Here is a 15,853-nt window from a genome sequence, read left to right on the forward strand (position 1 = left end):
CAGCAACAAATCCCTCCGGGTGATTTGTGTGTAAAGTGAATCCGCGCTAGCTGGGCGTTCAGCAGAGGCGCAACAGCCACAACGCCATCCAATTGTTACCCGTCCTCCCCTCAATATTGCTCTCACCATCTATATACTCCTTTACTGCCCGGCTCCGCTTCCCTTCCTCCTCCTCACTACTTTTCTCCGGGCGGACGATGCTAGGGGTAGGGGCTCCCTCCTGGGAGTGTTTCTGGAGCTTGGGGGGGGGGGGGAGTGCGCCACGTGCGTGCGCTACGTGCGAGGAGCAGGCGGGTTTGGAGCCCTTCTGGGGGCCTTTCGGCCTGGGCCTACGGATGGGGGTTGCTGTCTTGGCAATGAGTGTGTCAAATTGTGGCCAGAGTGGGGATCTCACAGCTTGGAGGTATGCGGCCGGTGATTTGGCGAAGAGGCCGCGTGGTAGGTTCTGGGGAATGGAGGAGGGCGCAGGGTGGTGTTTAGGCTTTAGAAACTGGCGGTGTTGGTGTCAGGGGAGTTGCCCTGCTGGTATGGTTTGAGGATCTTGGTGATATTTCCGCTTGGTTGGTGAAAGATGATTCCAAAGATCTGGGAATGAGCTCGGAACGACGCATATAGTGAACTCATCCACGCACCGTGCACAAAGCGCTGGCACGCAGTCCGCGTCCGGCGGCACAGCTCCTGGGAGTGCTCCGAGCATTCTGCAAGCCGGGCAGGGAGCGTGGCGCGCAGGTCCGGCCGCCCACCCGTCCGGCACCAGCCCCCTGGCTCTTCACCTGACAGACCAATAGGAAAGGGCGGGGTCCCGAAGCTGGATGTTATAGCCTAAACTCTCAGGGTCTTCAGGATTATTTTTAAAACTTAGTCAACCACTGGCTCTAGTAGTTAATCTGCCTCGGTGCATGTGTGCGCATTTTGGCTAGGGAAAGGCCACAAACCTAACGAGAAATAGGATGCTAGGGAGGACTCCCTCCCTCCTCTCGCCCCCTCCCCCACCCCCAACTTCCTTTCCCCTTCCACTCTCCTTTATTTTTTAGCACGTGAGATCAGTGCCGGGAACTCTTGCAAAAAATGCCATCACAGCCTGTGCTCTTCTTTGATCTGTGTGTGGAGCTGTATCAAGGGCACCAAGCGTGGTGGAAAGATCAATGCTCCAATGGTATTCTGCAGTACTCTGCAGAATAAATCAAAATGTAAAGTGTTTATAATAGTCATGTTTAAAGCTATGAGCTGCTACCAATTGTAGCCAATAGCCACATGTAGCCTTTTAAAGGTTAAATTAATTAAAATTAAATAAAAAATTAACATTCAGTTTCTTAGTTACACTAGCCACATAATCAAGTGCTGAAAAGCCACAGGCGACTAGTGGCTACCTTATTTGACTGCAGTGTTGACTGTTTTCATCTTTACATAAAATTCTATTGGGATGTACTGCTATAGAGTTTTAAATTAATGCTGTTTAAAAAAGGAAGGAAGGAAGAAGGGAGGGAGAGAAGGGAAGGAAGGAGGGAGGGAGGGAGGGAAGGAAGGAGGGAGGGAGGGAGGGAAGGAAGGAAGGAAGGACGGACCTCCTTTATGATACCAGCCACATTTTAGGACACTTTCAGCGTTTGCATTTCTTGGCACTAGTATGTAAAGTTTTAAAGTCACAATTTTAGTATCTTCTTGATGAAAGAGATGCTAGGGAACACTTAGCAAGCACCTATTTTTTACAGAAAGACAAGTCGGGCCCACAGATGTTAAGAGATGTAACCCCAAAACATGCTGTAAATTTGGAAATGGGATAAAGTCACATGAGTCTTGTATACTTCGAGCTAGACCAGGGCACCTTGCGTGGAGTTGGCTAGGCAAACGAGCTCTGCAGAAAGGTGAACTGACAGAAGATTGTAGATAGGAGCACTCATTTACAAGAGAAAATACTTCTTAGCATCCCTCCAGGAAGAAACTTCATTTGGAATCACATTTGGTGGTGTCATAAAATCATATAGTGCCTTTTTAAAGAAACTAGTTGGGGTAACATTGTGCTCACTTATACTTAAAACTTTCCGAGGAAATGAAATTACTCTTTAAAATAGGAGTTAGAAAGCACTACGAAGGTCTGGGAGGAAAGGTGTTAGGTATAGTGAGAATTAGCAAAGCATAATCTTCAAATTCTATGAAGATATTATGAGCTACATTGATTATGTCTTAGACTGATATCACTAGAGTGAAATTTGACCAGAAATGTTAATAACATGAACAAAGCTTAATTATAAATTATCTGAGACATCTAAGGCAACAGAATACATCATGAAGATATAGAGACAGAGCACTAACTTTCTAACTTCAATTATTTCTTTGTTTGGGTGGTTGATTTTTGCTATGATTATCCCCTATATTTTATTTTAAATTGTTATTTAGGGGTGACGTTTTGGTATTAATTCTGGCTATTTATGATAATTGGGTGTTAACGCTTAGTGAAGGATCCTTAAGTGTTTGGATAGGAAGACTCATGAATAAGAAATTATTTAAAAATAATAACAGGAAAAGGTTTTTTTTTTGTACATGCCCCTAGTGGGAACCAAACCCAGGACTCTCTGGTCCACAGGCCAATGCTTCAACCGCTGAGCCAAACCGGCCAGGGCAGGAAAAGTTTTTTTTAAAGCTTGGATGTTCCCTCAGCTGAAACATATTTGAATTAGTGTCTTTATTCCTCTTACGAATTTACCATTTTATGTGGTTCAAGGTAGAAAGAGTTCTTCCTATTCTCCCTGAAATCTAACAACCTAAGGGAAAAACTTTGTTTTTCAAGTGCTTGCAGACACTCTAAAAGACCTCAATGTCTCCATGGCTGACTACTAAAAAGGCGCGTCTGCCTAGGAAGAGGCTGTAGCCAAAAACCAGTTGGCTCTATCATGAGTATGCACAAGTTATTGACCCTTCCTTTGCCTCAGTTTCCTCATCTATAAAGTGTGGAACATAAAGGACTACCCTCAAAACTTTGCTATGAGGATTAAACCAGCTACTCAATGTAGATGCAGGGCAGGAAAAGTTGTAAACTGCAGTAAAAGCCATTCTTATTCTTTTTCAAAGAAATTCTACTGTATCAAGTCCCATATTCACCCATTCTGGAGGTGTCACAGCAGAAGTTGGAGAAGTAGGTTGTCAGAGGGTTTGGAATTCGTGCAGGATGAAAACTTCATTTCACCTTTAAGAGGTAGAGATCTCTTCAATTCTAAAATTCCCTGATTTCATGGGTAGAGGTTGTCTCATTTCCCTTTCACAGGCATGGTGAGTTCAGGATACTTTCAGTTTGGCTTTGTTTTTTTTTTTTCTTTTTTTCTCTTCTCTTCTCTTCTCTTCTCTTCTCTTCTCTTCTCTTCTCTTCTCTTCTCTTCTCTTCTCTTCTCTTCTCTTCTCTTCTCTTCTCTTCTCTTCTCTTCTCTTCTTTTTTTCTTTATTCTGGAGGGATGTTTCCTTATCCTTGTTAGCTGCTTGGTTGTTGAAAAGGCACTGGAAACTCCAAGTCCATCCTCCTTTCACCCTGGTTGACCTTTGGAATGCTGTTGTCAACCAAGAAGACATTGATATCTTCAGTCTCCTGCTAACTTGAATTCTTTAGGGCAGAGCCTGCTCAGATTATCTCCTGATGTCATTCCAAATGTCTGATGGCCATCTATGGCAACGGTTCGGGCAGTGGCCTGCTGGGAAGGGAGAATCCGTGGAGTGCCTAACCAACCTAGAAGTAGTTGTCTGTTGGATATATGATCACATTACAGTTATGTCTAGGGACTGTTTGCCACTTTTTGAAAAACAGAAGACATAGATATTTGCACTTCTGGTTTTAATAAAGTCCCACTTGGAATGTATATGATTTCTATATCTGGTATTCATGATAACTTTCCTTACTAAGAACACCAAGTTAAGACAAAGGAGTCTAGCAAGGAGATAATAAAACCACCATGCTGCAAAATGTACCTTATTTCCTTTATAGCTCTAGGTATTTTCCAAATGATGGAATTTAACTTAGCTGAGAACTTATACAATCATTTTTAAATATTTTATTTGTAACCTAAAATTTTAAACCAAGCAAAATAATATAAAATTATAATTTTTCAAGAAGGCAAAATCATGCACAGATTTATATGCTTATAATATATAAGATTAAAAAATAAGGAGATACATAATTATATCCATATTCTAGTTTACTAGAAATAGAATGAATTTTTATTATTTGGGATGAAGTCTCTGTTATTTTGGAATACAATGAGCATTAAAAGTAACATAATAAGACTCTTAAATTTAAGTCAGTGATTAAAACTTTTTTCTTTTACCAGTGTATGCAGTTCACTGAGTCAAAAATCCAACCAAAGAGGTCTAGGTATATATAGCTCACTATAGATGAATTTTTAAAAAATTAATTTTGTTGTTAAATATTTCTATATCAATAATATTCATATTTTTAATAATATGATACTTGTAGTATACATGCAAAACTAATACTATCATATTAAAATATGCATTAAAAGAAATGTTTAAAGTGCCTAACATTTAAAGGCCACTCACTATTTGTCAGTGTTGTATTAACTGCTTTAATTAATTTAATTATATTGTATTAACTGCTTTATAAACTTTATTTCTTCTTATTGAAACAGCAACCTCTCAGACAGTTACTGCTATTCTCCCCATTTTACAGATTTTAAAACTAAAGCTTAGAGAGGTGGTATTACGTGCTCTGGGTCACATAGCTTGTCAGTGCAAGACAAGGGACATGACACCAGGTTTTTCCAATAGATGCCCTTAGCTACAATGCTACACTGCTTCCTTGTTCTCATAACCTTTGCTCACTTATAGGGATGATGAGAACAGGACATGATATAATTGATATTTTTCCCCACCAGAAAATATTTCAGAAATACTTGTCTAAACATGTGTTATCTTCTTCAAGGTAGACACTTTAGGAAATCATTTGCTTATTTCAGTATTGTTGTCTTGGTACAAGTCAAATCTTGGAATTTGCCATGTAGTCTTAAGATCAATCTTATTGTTGGCAGATCATATCCTTAAGGATGAATTTGTTGCTGAAACTAAATCCAATCCAAGTTAGTAAATAAGGTGCTTTGTAGCAACTGTGGCATCATTACAAAGCAGCTGATTATTTCATATCTGGTTTATAAATTGACACTAATTGCAGATACAAAAGGGGAATTTCAGGGGTATCCCTGATATAAATGTGTAGCTTTTAAGGAGACACTTTAGTGAGTAACATTCATAAAAGGTCTGATAATTTTTAAAAATGTCAGTTTCACTAATTAAAAGTTATACATTATGTATTGTGGGAAAAACTTTTCAGAGAATGTACAACAGGCGAGGAAGGGTAAATCAGAGTCTCTGGTTTAGAATCCAGACTCAGACACTTAACGATTTGACCTTAATTTTCTAAATGTCCTTATTGTAGAATGGGTTAAGTGGCAGCACCTACCCAGGATGGTGGTTTTAGTGAGAGGAGGACAGGAAATTGTACTTGTCTAGCCACTTAGTGCCTGGCATGTAGAAACACTCAATAAATGTTAGCTACTATTATACTATTTCACTTTCAAGGACTATCTTGTATTTCCGAAAAACATCTCAATGTCTCAGGTACCTAACAATATTTTAGAAGATGTTTTCTTTCCTATAAGCTTACATGGTTCAAAGTAGCTTTTATTTCATAAAAAAGCATTTATATTTGAAATAAATATAAAACCTATTTATGATATGTTGATCACACCGATATAAAGTATATAAAAAAAATCTCGCATTATGGGATTGCCAATTTATATTATCCTTGTCCATACAATGTTCTTTTTAGAGAAACTATTTTTTTGTATTTATATTTGTTTTTGTCAGACTTATGAAAATAATTATATACCCATTTGCCCTGAATAAGGCTAAAAGATTTTATTTTTTAGTTATGTCAGACTTATTCTAAATTGCAGATTGATTACATAATCTTACACTTAAATTCAAGGAACCTCAGCATAAATATATAGAATTAGTGGCTTCCTATTCAACAGGAGTTTTCAACTCCTTTTCAATCAATATTATCTATGTGGGGTAGGCACAACTAGAAGGCTGCTGGAGCTTGTCTTTGTGTCACCAACTTCTCTACACTCACCTTCAACTTCTCCTCTCTTCCCCTGGCATGGCCCACTCACCCAGCAGCAGTTTTTAAAATCAGTAAGAGCTCTTTATTGAGTGTCTCTGTCTCCTCACCCATAAGGTCCTTTCATTCCTCAGCAACCTCTGTGTTTCGGAATTCTCCTGGACTATGTTCTGTCAGAGGAGCCAGCCACTTCAACAGCTTGCTTCATGACACAAAGCAACATGTTGCTTCTTTAAATGAACTTTTCTTCAAAAGTATTCTGAAAACAGTTCTTAATCCAAAGGAGTATCCACGACTACACAGATTCCACAAATTCCCTGCTGTTTCAGTCAGGAGATGCTTTCCGGAGGAGATTGTCAGCATGTCTCGGTCTCCCCCTCACCCCCCAAGTCACTCCATTGGCCAACATATAGATAACCCCCCGGGTTCAAGTCAATGGGAAGCCTGGCTCTTACTTGAAGAAATTTTACTGTTTTGGGAAAGATTGGGATTGGAAAATGAGCTCTCTATCAGCAAAATGTCATGATGCTCCTTGAAAACTTGTCTACTTATTGTTTTTTAAATAATGTACACTTTAGCCCTGGCCGGTTTGGCTCAGTGGTTGGAGCGTCGGCCTGCGGTACAGAGAGACCCGAGTTCGGTTCCCGCTAAGGGCACGTACTTCGGTTGCAGTTTGTCCCCGGCCCTGGTTGGTCGTGCGGGTGGCAGCCACTCGATGTGTCCCTTCACATCGATGTTTCTCTCTCTCTCTCTCTCTTCCTCTCTCTCCCTCCCACTCTATCTGTGCAAAAAATGGAAAAATGTCCTCGGGTGAGGATAAAAAAAAAATAATGATAATGTACACTTTAGTACTCGTTGTTTTACACTCTTTCTACTCCCTCTTTGCATAAGACGTGCAGTTACTGCATGTCCCTTGTGCCACAGCTCCCAGCTTCTCACTTGATCTCACCTTATGTGCACTTTCTTCTGCCCCGCCCCTTACTGATATTTCTCCAGAAACATCTTGAAGGAGATGTAAAAATTGTGAGGACAGTATGTGTTGCTTCCTGAATGAAGGGAATAATTTGGAAGAGTTGAGTGGAGGTTCAAGGTTGAAGGGCAAAATGCATTCTGCCTTTTATCTCCTCTATGAAATCACTGATAAACATCTTCCTATGTCCAAAGATGGGGCATATAAATTAATCATTTCCCAAGTCTGTATAGCATTAAACCTGTGAATACAGAGTATCTGTATCAAATGGATTGCGCTTTATATTAACAATCATCACTCTGAAGATAATTTGGAAATGCAGAAACATGGTTCTAAGTAAAATATTTTGAATGCTATTTAAAGAGGGGTAAGAAACATTCTGTAATTTTTTTGTTCCTTTTGATCACCATTAGTAATAGCTAACTAGCTAATTAATAGATTTACTCCCATCTTTTCCATTTTCTTCTTTTTTCCTTCATTTTTTTCTGTTCCATCTCTTTATCTTCAGTAGTAAATTTTTAATTTTCAGTTATAAACTCAGTAAAATTACACACACACACACACGACTTATTATTAACAGTCAGATTTTTTCCCCTTACTGATTTGGAAGTTACATTTTCTGTTTCAGACCATAGGATATTATTAATAATTTTTTCTATTTATCTGAATCACTTCAAAAGAAAATACTACTAATAAAGGAGCTTATTTCTAAACAGTTGATATATACTACAGACAATATAGCTATAGAAGAGTTTCTGTGATATTTTTGTTATTAGTCATTATAATTACTCTTTAATTAAAACGATGAACTCACAACAAATAAGATATGTACTGTGTTGTTTATCTAGTATTTGTGAAGGATTTATGTTCATCCATCTACACAGTCTCACCTCAAAGTTACGTAGCTAGGAGATTCAGGCTTGTGCAGCCTGTTGTCACAGAATAACTCCCACACAGGAGAATAAGGCTGTGGTTTTCCATACATTATTGCTAGTCTATAACCTCTTAAACTCTCTAGGTCAGTGATGACTGAGTATTCTAAAACTTGAATGTGTATAGCATACTGACTTCTCATCATGTACTGTCTATGCTGTTTTCTTTTCTTTTTTAAATTATTTTTATTAATTTGCTTTTGTTACAGATGTTTCTCCTTTTTCCTCCATTGACACCCTCCCTATGCTGTTTTCTTATGACATTCTTGAAGAGTCAGTTTAAGCCACTTCATATATTTCAAGCTGTGTTATTTATTGCCTGAAACTCAGGTAGAACTGGAGAATGATTTTTGGCTTATACTAGTATTGGGGGAATCTTATTATTTGCCAATCCACATAAAAAAAATTTAATTAAATGAACCACTTAAGTGCTAGTTTTCTTGCTACTGTAGGGGAGAACCGCCACTCTTAAAGAAAAGGCTTCTGTGAGGACAGAACAATCTAGTACAAAGAAGAGTATACCAGAGTGCCATAAATTCATCCTGAGTCCTGGGCCCTGTCTCGGGCCCACTGACTCAGGCTCAGGAACCAGCATTTTATCTAGTTTATTGGGTGCTTCTTATATACGTTTTGCTTACAAGCCACTGCCTTAGGGTAAGAGTAAGCATAGGATCTTCGAAGGCCTTCTAATTTAATAACCTTGACTTTCCCCCATTATTTGTTCCTGTTCTCTCAACTATTCTTAACAGGTTCTATAGAACTTTACATCAGAGAACACCGTTCAAAATAGAAAGAATGAGAGTTCAAATTGACAAAATTCTTTTCATTGCCTGAATTGGTTCATATTGTGAACGAGCAAATAGACATGCCACATATACAGCATGTGGCAAAAGTAGGTTTATAGTTGTTTGCATGGATAAGAGTACAATAATTAAGAAATAGTAATGCAAGACTAAACTCTGTGCTTTGTGTACTCATAACTGTAAACCTGCTTTTGCCACACCTTGTATGCTGTTCATTGTAATTGGAAAACGGATTAACCAATGTGAAGACCCAATTCTCTCAAACTTCTGAACAATTGTTTATCTTTATCTGAGGGGTACCTCTTTTTTTGGGGGGTGAAATATGGCCCTTGGATTCTGCTATCTCAGAAAAACCTATAATGTGGGTTTCAGATCCAAGTATGTCTACCGTCAGTGACCGAGACATGTCCACACTTCAGCTACTGCCAGCTACTTGTGAGCATAGATTCTTTGCAGCCAGGCACAGCACTGTTCATGATCATCTGAGAAAGGTGGCTTTTCGCTAAAGAGACTTTCAATCAATACAAGTGTTCCTTGTGACCTTGGTAATTATCTCTGTCTGCTGAGCAATTTTAAAGGCAACGCGGTGATCCATATTCCCTGTCTTTTAACCTCTCCCCATACTCAGCTGTTGCCATTAACCTCTCTCGGATCCAGATATTTTTAACACTTCAGATTAGGGGTTCTCTGATGCTTCTGTTTCTTACTACAACGTTTTTTGTTGTTGTTGTTGTCGTCATTTTTTCTTACACAAACACATTCTCACACTGGCTTACGTGCAGCAGTGAGTGTGGTAAACATTTTTTGTTGTTGTTTAAAAATTTTTCTCGCGTTTTAAAAAACTAAAAAACATTAAGTGAGCATTATAGTCCTTTGTGTTAGCCCTACGGAGCTATGTGCGGTAATATAATTTTGAGGGTGAGACCTCTCATGTTTTGTTACCAGGGTACCCAAGTGGGAAAAATATGGCCAGCTGGTTGGTGGTGTACTACAGAGTGATTTTGTTTTGCCCACTGATTTCACGGGCTAAATACTGGTGTTAGTTCTAATTATTTGGAATGCTGACATGGTGGGCTACTTATAGCAATAGGGAGAGGGCAAGGCATGCCATTGCAGACTGAAAGCCAGCGATATGGTCTAAGGTTCTTCTGGGACTTCACGTGAAGCAGAGGAAACATCTTTTATTGGATAACTAAAACTTCCTTTCCCATGATCTACACATAGCTCAGTAGAGTCTCATCCATTTAGTAGGCTCACAGAGGCTGCATGGCTTGCTTCCAATCACAAAATTATAAAGCGGTGAAACAGACACTGCAACTCAGAGCTGCCTGCTTCTGCTCCAGTGCTCTTTGGACAGCACTCTTCAACTCTTAAAGGAAAACATTTATGATCCTTCAAAGGCCAGCGAGAGACAACTTATTCACTTGCATTAATACATCTTGGAATTACAGGGAGATCACTGAATCTGTTGAAAATCTTGCTATTTTGCTTATTTTGTTATGATACCCATGTCTTTCACAGTTATTAGAAATGGATATCATTTACTCATTATTTTGCTTGCAATTGATTTACACACTGTTATTGCATATTGTTGAATGATTTGCTGATTAGTAACTAATGTTGATTTGTACTAAATATAGTGGAATAAGCAAATACATTTGTAAATTTAGATATATAATTTAGTTGCTAAATTGTGTTATAGAGCTGTTGGAGGTTGTTTTAGACCAGTTTCTTCCAGGGAAACCCTGTCCACAGTTTTCTTCCATATCCTATATCAATGTTTTAAGCTGCCACCACTCTCCCTTTTAAAATTCATTTCCATATCTGGATTTTAAAACAAATACTGCTGTAAAGCCTAGGGTTAAGAAAATTCTTCAGAACAAGGTAGACATCTCCTAAACAGTTTCTTTTCGGAGGGTCAGAAAAGAATAAAATATTTAATTTGAATATATTTTCATGACCTTGACTGAATCATATGTTGCATACCATTATGAACAAATTCTGTTATAGCAATATGAAATATGTATTAATATAACTAATAATATTTGAATAAATATATAATACTTATATTAATACAGGATTTGTGAGCTATTTCAAAGCACTTGCTGATGAGGCCTTTGGGGTCTCAAACACATACACAAGCTAGTTAGTTATTAAGTCAGTTATATGCACTGTTTAATATATTCTGCACTTGAGTACTATACGTATGCTTATACTTTGGTATATTTGGTATTTTTAATTATTCCCTAATATTTGAAAAAAAATTTCAATGTCCAGTTTTTTTTTTTTTTTTTTAATTGATTTTAGAAAGAGAGAAAGGGAAAGGGAGAGAAAGATGGAAACATTGATGGGAGAGAACATTGACTGGCCCCCTCCTGCATGCCCCACACTGGGGATTTGGCCCACAACCTGGGCATGTGCCCAGACCAGGAATCGAACTGGTGACCTCTTGGTGCATGAGTCAATGCTCAACCACTGAGCCATACTGGCCAGGTAACCTCAACTTTTGATTCCTGCTTTCATCTTCTAAACATGTAAAATGCCACTGATTTTTTTTAAAAAATTCTGCTATTTTATATACACCACCAATATTTTCTACTTGGAAATCAATTTAACTGGTAAAGAGAATTTTAAAAAAAGAATATACTATAAGTATTTTAACGTATTTATGCCCATTTTTAATGCTACATTTTAATATGCTCTGATAAAATTGTGTATTTCTCCAAGAAGGTATTAAGTTTGCTGACTGAAAACAGTTCTCCAAAAGAATGTATCTCACATTAATTTTCCATGTTTTCTTTTTTATTTATAGTTTGATAGTACATGCGTTTAGAGTCTAATGGGAAAAAAAAGACTGGATATGAAGTTGGGAGACAGACCCAAGTCTGCATCTACATCCTAATGTTGGTGACTTTGGGTAAATTTCAACGACAGAATTTCATTGTTTCATTTTCTTTAAAATGAGTATTTGAAAGCTTCAAAGATGATTTCCCACAACTCTAAGATTTCATGAGCCCAAAATATTTGATTGAAAGAAATGTGTGGGCATCATTATTTGGCTGCCCAGTGTTTTCATGGACACACACTTATTACGTATATTTGAATTGCATGTAAGGAAATTAAGTCTTTGTAAGTGTGAGATGTGAACATCAATAGAAGTGAAATAAATAGGAAAAGGAAGGGGAAATAAGTTAATGACAAAGGAGGAATGGTAGGTAGTTGAAATGATTCCTCTTTTACTTCTTTATATGTACAGTCTAGTTATTCCTTTCTGAAAACCTACTGGCACCAGGTATTATCAACAGGGATGAGTAATATGTAATTTTTATCTTTATTGGGTTACATTTGGCCCCAGGACAGTTGACAGCTGTCAGTCAGGTGGCTGGTCAATGAGGAGATGCATATAAAGCTGCCAAAATATTTTTGTTTCTTTAAATACAAGTAAATCATTTTAGCTAGAAACTTCATTGTCCTGAAATTAAATAGATTTATACTTAGAATATAATTTATTGAAGTTAATTGCTAGAGAATCAAAATTGTCTTTATGAATATATAGGGTAAAAAAATGTTTTTCTAAAACAGGGGAATAATTACTTTTTCTCTGCTTTAAATAAACTGGCCTTAAGATATGAAGATGTATTGCAACTAATGCTTAAAATGCATGTTTTCAAATTAACCTTTTAGAGCACGTATGAGTCATTGCAACTTTAAGCCATGACTTCTGACTAGGACTTATTAAAAGAAATCATTCCTATATATGGAAGGAGGTGGCATAGGTATTTTTGTGACATGAAAGTTGAAGGTTTATCAGAAAAAGAAAAACATATAGCTGCATGTCAAACTAGGAATTAAGCTTCTTTCATAATTAAAAGAAAAAAATATGGAATTTTAGATTAAGCCCATAATTCAAGGTGTAGTTAAAATATTAAATTTTAGTTATTCACAATTTTTTGGGCTAAACCTCACATTGTTACTAATAGGTTCAGTCACACTTTAATAATTCACAAGTGTCATAAAAATAGTTTGGAAGACTTTTTTTACTGCTTGTACTTGGTGTGGATTATAAATAGTATAATAATTCTAGCCAATAGTAATGTACATAAAACATAACAAATATAATTCTGAAGTTGACTTAAGAGTATATGTTCAGTTGTGTTGTATTTAGTTATCTCTAAAAGTAAATGCTGTGATCCTTTAGGAATAAAGTGTTTAACTGGCCAGATAAATAAAAAGAAATCATCAAATGCATGGAGTATATATTCAGTTTTAAAGGACTAATGAAATTATCTAAAAAATGTAGCAGCCAGGGTTACTCAGGTGCCAGAATCAATATAATGAAGAAAGATAGCACACAAAATAGCACTTTAAAACCACAATATATCTTTTTAAAAATATGCTTTAATTTTCTGAACCATATTCTACATATAATAATTTATAATGAAAATAAGATTTGGGTTTTAATTTTTAAAATATGGGTTCATTAAATGTAGATAAGGTTATGTTTTTAAAATATTAGGGTTTTTGGTTAGATGGATCATTTCTGGGAATTTTTTAAACCACAAATATTTCATGATTTTAAACAGCAAGTGTTATTCTAAAAGAATATGATACTTATAAATTTGGAACATATCTGTGTCATCATTGATTTGAAAATTTCTTTAGATATAGTGGTTATTTAAAAAAAGTTAAATCTTGTTATTTTCCTAGTATGCAACTATGTGTTAAACATGTAGATTGAAAATTACCTATGGGATCATCAGAATAAAACAATTGCCTCATAGTGTTAGTAATTTATATTGGTGGGCCTTTTTCTTCTTAAGCACCAATTCTACCCCCTTCAGCCCAGAAAATTGATTTTATGCATAATAATTTATAGCATTCTTGATCGATGTATGCTGTGTGTCTTTTACATTCATTAGTCCATGTTGCTTGTGAATATGGAATTTGGTTATTAAAATGGTTTCATATGTTTACTATGTATAGTCCCTAGCTTTAAGCTCCTTACTTACTTAAATAAATGTTTTCAATTTACTAGAATACAACAATTTGTAGAGAAATGCTTGAAGCATAGTTAAAAGAATGAGTACTTGAAATAAAATCACTTTTTAAAAATGTGTCTTAACATGTGGTCTTGTTTTTCCATGTTTTGCATTAATTAAAGTCCTATTCTAAAAATAAAAATATTTTTGCCTAAACTTTTGAATTCACAAAATAAAAATACCAAATATATAAGTGTACTAATTTTGGAAATCAATGACGTAAAAACATGTTTTAGAACTGCCTTGGATGTTTATTTCAAAGAATTTTCTCTAAAGAAACTCTTTGTAAAGTAATGAGAAAATGTTGCCACTTTTAATTATTATTCTGTGCAATACATGTTTTTAAACAGTGTATTAAAAATAAAATTAACTTAATATTCTCCCTAATCATATTCCTGTTATATGCACACATAAAAAACACTAGCACATGAAATGTTTAAAAAAAAGCATGTACCATTTCACATTTTTATTTGGAGATTTATTGAAAAATAACATTTTATTCATAACAGATGACAGAATTAGAAAAAAAGATATGCAATGATATTTGTGTTTATTTAAATAGTCTAATATCATATGTAATTAATTCTTCATCTTTCAGATTTTGAAAATAGTAATGAAAGAGACTAACATTAAAAATATAAAGTATTCACTTAAAAAAACATTTTTTAATCTACAAAACTGTCAAATACTAACAACTCTACTTTTTACATCAGGCAAACTCACTGTTGAGTTAGTTGGTCTGATTCCAATGGTCTCATCAGCTTTCTGAATGTAGGTACCTCAGCAGTGCCTCTTCTAAGATAACAAAATCAACTTTTAGATATTAAAAAATATATTTTGTCAGTTGAAACTCACCAGTGCCTTTCTGCTTCTCCAGGAAGTTGTACCCGTCAGCACCTGCTGAGGGCTTTGTTGTCCAAACTCTGACAGGTAAAAAAATTCCTGTAGAATAAAGCCAGACCAGCTGGCTTTGAAGAGAAACCCCCCAGTTTGGGCTGCGTTTGCCTCCTCTCCTTTTCTATGAAGACCCAGGCTTTCCCCCCTTGATCGTCAAGCCGTAAGATGCGTGATCCCTGTGCACAAGTGTCTGGCAGGCCGAGGTGCACCTGTTCCTGTCACTCTGGAGTAAATTTAGCTGTAAAGGTATCACTGACAACACAGAACTGCTTCCCGCCCCTCCCCCCTTCCAAGCCCCTAGGCTGCTTGTTCAAATGGAAAATATCAAATCGGAAGTCTATCCAAAAATCATTCCTAAAAAAAAAAAAATGAGATTACTTTCATATGGTAAAAAAGTAAGTTTTCTTATTTCATACAGACTTCAAAATTGCATTTCCAAGAATAATCTTGGAACAAGACAAGTTTTTGTTCAATTAATTGTGGCTGGAAACTTTTTAATGGAAACATACCACACACTTCCTTCGTTTCAGGTTATTTAATTGTGTTACGCGTTCAAGTTAGTTGTCATTTGTTCTTTTCGATCCAAAGAAATATTAGAAGGTTAAAACTTATCATATAGGAGGATTAATCATGCTACCAAAATTAGAAAGCGTGTAGTTCTGAGAGACTGAATGTCAAAAAGTTGTATGCTCATAGCATTTAAACGATTGGGAATCTAGGACCCCCCCTACATTTAAAATGGCAGCTAATGTCTGTGGGTGTTCAGGCGCTGGCTGTAGCTAGCATTCTCTTACTCTTTGATTAAGGTAAGGACATTGATCATTTATGTGAATTTTTTAAAGATTAATTTCTTTCCTGATGGTTTGAGAACAATTCCTTTGGAAGGAAAGTAGAGAGAAGCAGGCAGTGCTCATTGGTACATCTGACAGAAATATAGTGGTAGAGATATTTAAGCAGCCCAAGGGGCAACGTGCTTAGCCAAAGGATTCTGAGCTGCTCTTTAATAATTACAATTTCTTAAGTGGTGTTAAAAAGAGTTGTGCAAAGTACCAGTTCTACCATATTATTGCTGTTTATAGGGTTGAGTGTGA

General features: G+C 36.4%; 1 protein-coding gene across 9 annotated transcripts in view; it reads right to left on the reverse strand.

The window, feature by feature from the left end:
* The window catches only part of MEF2C (myocyte enhancer factor 2C), a 169,163-nt gene extending 154,253 nt beyond the window's left edge, over nt 1-14,910 (reverse strand). For 6 of the 9 annotated variants that reach the window (XM_036279876.1, XM_036279865.1, XM_036279883.1 and 3 more), the window contains exon 1: nt 14,721-14,892. The gene's annotated coding sequence lies outside the window, so the exon portion shown is untranslated. Of the gene's footprint in view, nt 1-14,720 lie in introns of all 9 variants that reach the window. The other 3 variants (XM_036279873.1, XM_036279869.1, XM_036279880.1) reach the window with 3 other exon arrangements.
* Nucleotides 14,911-15,853: the final 943 nt, after the last annotated feature.

Source organism: Molossus molossus, unplaced genomic scaffold (genome assembly GCF_014108415.1).
Source record: "Molossus molossus isolate mMolMol1 unplaced genomic scaffold, mMolMol1.p scaffold_m16_p_3, whole genome shotgun sequence".
Classification (NCBI taxonomy): domain Eukaryota; kingdom Metazoa; phylum Chordata; class Mammalia; order Chiroptera; family Molossidae; genus Molossus; species Molossus molossus.